General features: G+C 39.9%; 1 pseudogene; it reads right to left on the reverse strand.

Moving 5' to 3' along the window:
* Window positions 1-5,528: 5,528 nt before the first annotated feature.
* On the reverse strand, window positions 5,529-6,634 carry LOC148017196 (18S ribosomal RNA; annotated as a pseudogene).
* Window positions 6,635-7,526: the final 892 nt, after the last annotated feature.

Here is a 7,526-nt window from a genome sequence, read left to right on the forward strand (position 1 = left end):
ATTCAACAAAACAATCAAATTATTTCAATCCAGGACACTATCCATGAAATTGGTATCTCATATGAGGAGGCAAAGGCACACTTGGATGACTTGAGAAAGATCAACACCAAGCTAACACAGGAGCGCAAATGAAAGAAGAAGCCAATCAATGAGTTAATTGTGAATAACAACCAGTGAAAGTGATGTATCAAAGCATGTAAGGTAGCTCAGAAAGAGAACCTAGGTGAGGGTGAGGTTGGATCGTGTATTAGTAGATTGCTGAAGGAAAGTACATTGGAAAAAGCTTTGAGCAATCCTAAGTTTAAGGCTATGAAGGAAAAGGTGATTGAGTACACATTTAAAGATGTGTCAAATGAGTTCTCAACTATAGATGCACAATCTATTTGTGACAGGGCCGGTATTAGCACAACGACTTACTTAAAGATATTCAAAGGTGTGAAGGCTGGGTTTTGTCGTGTGCTGAAGAGAAATAGAATTGTGCCTCTTCCTCAACCTTCAAAGTTAATAGAGGCCCGATAGCAACTTAATACAAAGGTTTTGGAGTTGATAGGAGATCCCATGCATGTTCAATGTGTGGAAACACTAAAGGTTGGGACCAAAAATGCATATGAGGTGAAGCTCACCGAACTTAATAATTACTATTTAGATTTGAACAAGGTGCAGTCGGCAATGGTAATGTACTACAATATGTATATTGAGGAATGTAATGGTAAATTGTAGTTTCTTATAAATTTAGATGAAAGTGAGGTCATCAAAGGAGTAAAGCTTGAAAGAGTTAGTGTAACTCTAATGAATAGAGCTTTACAATTCAACAAGAACAACCTAGGGAACTTTAGTGTTCAATCTGAGCGCCATGTGTGATGGCTCGCTACATTTGAAGTTCCTAAGGAAACATTTGAGGTGCTACAACTGTTCTTTATGCACATAAGCATTCCAAGCATCATCGATCATCAGGAACATGGTGAGATGCTCTCGGTTGAAGGGTACGATCAATACTTGGTTGAATGGCATCTTGTAGGAATCTCCAATGGTGCAAATACAAAGAATCCATGCCTATATTGCTTGATAGAGAGGGGGGAAGGAAAGGACAGAAAGAAGAACTTGTGAAGGGTGACAAGTGCTGCACCGACGTGCAATAGAGAATATCCCACTTGGAAGCCCATCTTCAACGTTCCCTTGGATCGTATTCACATTTGTTCATTGCATGCTTTTGTCAGAATCATGGAGAAACTTGTATATGAATAAATTTGCTTTGCTTATAGGATGCAACCAGAAAAAGAAGCCATTGCAACGTGTAGGAATGTGGAGCGAGTGCTATCAGAAATTGGGCTACACAAGCATCAAGTGAAGATTGAAAAAGATGAGAAGAGATCAGGAAAATCTGGTAACTTATCAAAAAAGCCTTGCTTTGGAGGATCAAAGGCTAGGAAGTTTCTCTCAGCACCCATCAATGAGGAAGGGAATGTCATGTTTTATAGGCCGCAGGACTACGACGGGTGGAAAACGTTACATTTTGCAGTTCCTGATCGAAGTAATGGAGGGAAAAAAAGATTGGTGAAAGCTAAGGTTTGGATAAGTCTTAACAAATTGGCTCCCTTACTTCGCAAGATGGTGTTTAACAATGAAGATAAGCAAGAATTTATCAATGTTGTGCATAGCTTCTACGAAAACATGGTGGAAGCATGGGGCAAAAGCTCTATCACACATTACATGGTGCATACTAAGTTAATATTTTAAAATTATATGAATTGTATAAACTATTGAGCATAGTTTTACTTATGTGTGATATGTGTCTTTGTAGCATATCCTTAAGGCACATGGGATATACTTTGCAGAACAGAGAAGCATCGGAATTTGGTCCACAAAAGGGATGGAAAATTCACATTGGATAGCACGTGGTACATACCAAAGAAAAACCGATCATGGTGGAGGGGTGAATGGTAGCAATCCAATGATCCAATTGCTATCTTGGTGGTATAGGATTATAGTAGCGGATGAAGCTAAACTCTCGCAAAAGAGAGCGAATGAAAGTGTTGATGAATTGGCTGCAGACATGATGGAATCACATCGTGTCACTAAAAGAGTGCATTATAAAGCCTTAAGTGCCAAAGAAAACCATGCCAAGTGGCTAGAAACAAGGCTTTGACAAGGCAGCAAATGGGTTCGAAGAGAGCTAAGATAGTAAGATGAACAATGTGAGTTAGTGTGAATGCAATTCATAGTTTAAGAGAGAAAGAGAGAGTGTGCATTTATATGAATGAGTCTCACAGTTTAGGGTTATATAAAAGAGGGTTTCACTTTCTATCTTATTCATTGAGTTCTCACATCTCTTGTGCAAGAAATATGGCTAGGACTAAGGTAGTTGCAAATAAGCTTTCGCTCAAAACCCCACATCGTGTTCAGCCCCTTGGAGCATCTACTAGCTCGGATGCATCCCCTTCTCAACCTAATCCACCTTCCTCAAGCCGCCCTCAGAAGGGTCCTCCTCAGCATCCCCACAAGAAATGCAAGTGGAAGCCAAGTACAATGGCCTTGAGAGAAATTAGGAGGTATCAACGCTCTTTTGATCTCATCATTTCGAAGGCGAGCTTCTCGAGACTTGCTCATGAGATTGTGCAAGACCTATACCGCACAGAAAGCAGGAGGTGGTTTTTGGCACAAGGTCAGGATAGACCTAATCACTTCACAAAAGAATGTCTTCATGCTCTACAGTGTGCTGTAGAGGCCTTTTTAGTTGACTTGATGAGACTGATGCTCAACGTTGTGCAATACATGCGAAGCACATCACTGTAACTCTCAAGGACTTCCAACTTGTAAGAAATCTTCAAGCAATGAAGGATGCATTTGTTCAAATGGAATGAACACAGTTCGTAATGTTATCTTTTTTGGCATAGTGTTATCCTCGTGCATTGGACATATGACTATGTCCCAGTGCAAAACTATTGTATGCGCCCTTAAAATATGAATTAAAATTTTACACTTGTCCTTCGCTCTCAACTTTGACTGTGCATCTTCACTTTATTTTTAATTCTTACTTACAGTTTTTGTTAGCACTGTCAATTTCAATAGGAATAACATGCAAAAATTTGCCATTTCTTGTTGCATACTTTACTCCTGATGCCTCTGTATAGTCTATGTGGTGCGAAGTTTCTAAGGGTCAGTAATCGCGATGTTGAATTCTCAATTATCAATCCATCCATAATTTTGGTGTGGGATAATTTTTAAAATATTAAATTGTATCGGAATGCAACGAAACTTCACATGTGCACTCGTTAGGTGGCCAAGATCCCAAATTATTATTTTTTTGAAAAAAAAGTGCCTGTAGACCCCTGGTCCGAAGTCTGGCATCTGGAGCCACTTTTGCAGAAAGTGGCTGCAGACGCCGGACTTCGGACAAGGGGCTGCAAAAGTGGCTCCGGACACCAGACTTTGGACCAAGGATCTACAAGAACTTTTTTTCAAAAAAATAATAATTTGGGCTCTTGGCCACCTAACAAGTGCACATGTGAAGTTTTGTCACATTTTGATAAAAGGTTATGGATTTACGATCACACGATGCAAAAGTGGCTCCAGACGCCAGACTTCGGACCAGAGGTTTGCAAGCACTTTTTTTTCAAAAAAAAAAAAAGACTCTTGGCCACCTAACAAGTGCATGTGTGAAGTTTTATCGCATTCCGATAAAAGATTATGAATTTACAATCACACAATGGACAGTGCGTATGAAGCTAGATTAACTCGGTTTTGGGGTTTAAATGGGTTAAAATTTCATTCTTCTTCTCATTTTCACATCTTGCTTTCTTTGCTTCATCCATTCTCATATCCCCAACCTCTGTCTCTTCTCCGTCTTGCCCTCCTTGAGCTTGCATGGTACGCACCAAGCAAGGATATCGTTGTTTTGGCCCCGAGAAGACATCACGCCAAGGCCCACCACCTGGAGCACAAGGTGGAGTCTCCTCTAGTGCAGCAACAGGTGCTCCCCATAGAGCACAAGGACCACCATAGAAGAAGAGGAGATGGAAACCAGGCACTTTCGCCCTTCGAGAGATAAGGAGAATCCAATGTGGATACAAGCTTCTCATCCCAAAAAATTCTTTTCATAAGGTTGTTCGAGAAGTCATGCAAGATTTGGAGCTGAAAGGGATGGGAAGATTTTGGGCACGAGTGTGGGATGGCCCACTAGTAGGAAGGTGGACTGTTGCAGCTATGGAGGCCCTACAAACAGCTGCAAAGGAGCTTCTCATCAACTTTTTTGATGATACACAACTTGCAGCCATCCATACAAAGCGTGTCACAATTCACAGATAAAGACATGAACTTTATCATTCGGCTTCGACACCGCAAGGGGACTTTGCCATAGTTACTAGATTAATTATGCAAGGTTTGTATGAGTGTTATAGTGGCATAATATCTTGGAAGGCCAAAAAACTTTGTATACTCTATCCCACATTGGAATATATATATATATATATATATATATATATATATATATATATATATATATATATACACACACACACACATAATATCTCATGCAATGTGTACTGAATTCAAATAATTGAGTAAAGTTGTTTTGTTTTGTTTCTTGAAATGCATGACTCTTAATTTTTGTTTAACATACGAACGCATCAAAAGTAGTAATACGTACGAATACAAGTTACGTTATTGCTTATGTACAATCACAAGTGCAATACTACGTGTTGAATTATGTTAATGTATGCGGATGCTTCATTCATGTACCACACATTATCGTCACACTTACACAATCGCAAGTGCAGTACTACGCGTTGAATTATGTTAACATATGCGAATGCATCATTCACATACCACACATTTATTTAATAAATATTTAATTGTAAGGACAAAGTAAAGTATCTTATATTCATCAAGAAAAATACATGTGATGGTTGTTAGTGATGGTAGATACAAAAAGCCGATAGCCAACAAGAACTCTCAATTGTTCCTTAGCTTTTTCATCAGTGGAGAGGAGGGGCCAACTTCTGATGAAAATATAAGTTCCTTATTTGCTTCAAAAATGATGCGCTCCCCCTTCAGCTCTTTTTCCAGGAGAAGCGGATCTTACACTTTAGCGAGGTTGCCTAATGTAGCAAGCACACACATTGCTCCACCATGTATTTGGTCAAACAAGTAAAGAAGCTTTGACCGCTTGATTAGCACCACCTTCTCCAAGCTAGATGTCACAGGTATCGCTCGAAAACATCCAAACTTGGTCAAAGCTCAAATTTTCATGATTATTTCTCGCCCTCTTGGTGAGCACTTCTTATGGAAGACCACCAAATCTGCAACAAGGTTACCAATATACTCCTTCTCAAAGTTGAATCCTTTCGTCGATCCACATGTCAAGCTCCTCCTTGCCTTGATGCAAACTCATCTATATATAGTATGTCCTGTATGACAAAGTCAAATCAAACAACAAATTTAGCGACTAACCTAGAGTTATCAGAAAGCGATGAAACTTGACGGTAGGGTGCGTCAGGTTCCCCATAGTCCACCAGTGAAATCTTGGAAACAAATGATGCCTGCAACTGCTCTTGTCCGAAGTCTAGCGTCTGGGGCCACTTTCTGGGACATAGTCAATGCGAGCTGATGACTCGCGCTTACTAGGAATTCCTCCTTAAAGATCAATAATTGCAATGATCTATCCCCATTGCAATGAAATTTAAAAAGATTACCCAAACCTCTCGGCCCAGGTGGTAAAATCATTGAATTCATCAGTGTAGCGCACGTGCGGCCCAGAGCATCTAAGGGCATCACACAGACCTGTTATTGCCTCAAACTTCCATGGCCTAGACGTCCATAGTCCATCTAAGAAGTTGGCCATGAAGAGGATCCTTCGTGTAACTAGTTAGCAAGCTGAGGTCTCGTTCATTAACGGAATTAACTAGACAAATCACTCCACCAACCAAGATTGGCCATGCACCACCACCCATAGAATCAAGAAAGAGCTCTCAATCTATCAGTCCTTACTATGTCTGGACCCGGTAAGTTTCCCCGTGTTGAGTCAAATTAAGCCACATGCTCCACTCCTGGTGGTGCCCTTCCATCAATTCCTTTAAGTTTCACCCTTGCGACCATACTCCCCTCGGAACCCAAAAACCATGATTTCTCATAAGGTGCTAGTGAAGTCATCAAAATAACATCCGCCATTTCCTAGTCGGCATCGTTTATGGTTGAGACTAGAACGGTATTTGATCATCTTCGAGTCCCCAACTTTCGTTCTTGATTAATGAAAACATCCTCAGAAAATGCTTTCGCAGTAGTTCATCTTTCATAAATCCAAGAATTACACCTCTGACAATGAAATACGAAGGTCCCCAACTGTCCCTATTAATCATTACTCTAGTCCCAATGACCAAACAATAAGACCAGAGTCCTATCGCGTTATTCTATGCTAATGTATATAAAGCATAGGCTTGCTTTGAGCACTCTAATTTTTTCAAAGTAACATCACCCAATCTACATCTCAGCCAATTAAGTCCAGGAGTGCATCTCTGACAGAAAGGGCAGGGCGATCAGTGCACACCAAAGGAGGCGGACCGCACGCCTCGCCCCATGTTGAGTGTTGAAATTACCTATTTTTTGGCTGATTTTTGTTGTTTTTGAGAGCTGAATGGTTGATTTTATGAGATGATTGATTGGTTTGGAAGTGTTTTGAGAGTGTTTTGGGTAGGTTGGAATGGTTTTATTAAGCTCATGATGTTTATTAGTAGAGATGTGAAGTTCTGTTGATGTTCTGATATGTTCTGTTTGGTCTTGATAGCTTCTGTTGAGCTTCTGTTTTGTTATGTTTTCTCTCTGTAAGGAAGGATGGAGTATTGATTGATAGGGTTTGAGATTGTTTGAAATCTTATTGAGTGATTTTTTATGGTTTGGAATGGTTTTGGTATGAGTTATGTGGTTCTGATGCTTTCTATTAACCTTTTGTAACTCTCTGATGAGCTTCTATGAGCTTCTGTAGACCTTCTGTATGCTTCTGTATGTGTTCTGTTGGATGAGAGTGTAGCTTGGGAAATTTTTCTAGCCTTGGAAAGAGGTGAATACAAGTGCAAAAGAGCTAAAAGAAGTCAAAGAAGTAGCTGCTGAAGACTCAAGTAAAGACTGGAGTGAAGTGACAGTAGTGAGCTGTGAAAAGACACTGTCGTGGATCTGGTGCCTCTTCATATCAAACATACCTCTTGGGAGGTGTATCCATGACCTAAGAAGGATTATTGAGGGTTATTATTGAGTGATTGTAGTGAGGATATGATGTACTATTGATGGAGAGAGAGAGAGAGAGAGAGAGTCAGAGATAGCCAATTCTATCAAAATAGTGTGATTGTCTATGAGAGATTGAGAGAGAAGACTATAAAGACATTGAAGATGAATACTATGTGATGTATTTCCATTCAAAGATGGTGTATTCCTTTGCTTTCTTTGTTCTATTGATGGATTTTATGAAGATGTTGAAGAATATGGTTGATTCTATCAAATCCGTGGGAGATCAACATGATGTTGCATGAAGATTTGTT

Source organism: Lygodium microphyllum, chromosome 22, assembly GCF_053477565.2.
Source record: "Lygodium microphyllum isolate KBCC chromosome 22, Lygodium_microphyllum_v1.1.10, whole genome shotgun sequence".
Lineage (NCBI taxonomy): Eukaryota > Viridiplantae > Streptophyta > Polypodiopsida > Schizaeales > Lygodiaceae > Lygodium > Lygodium microphyllum.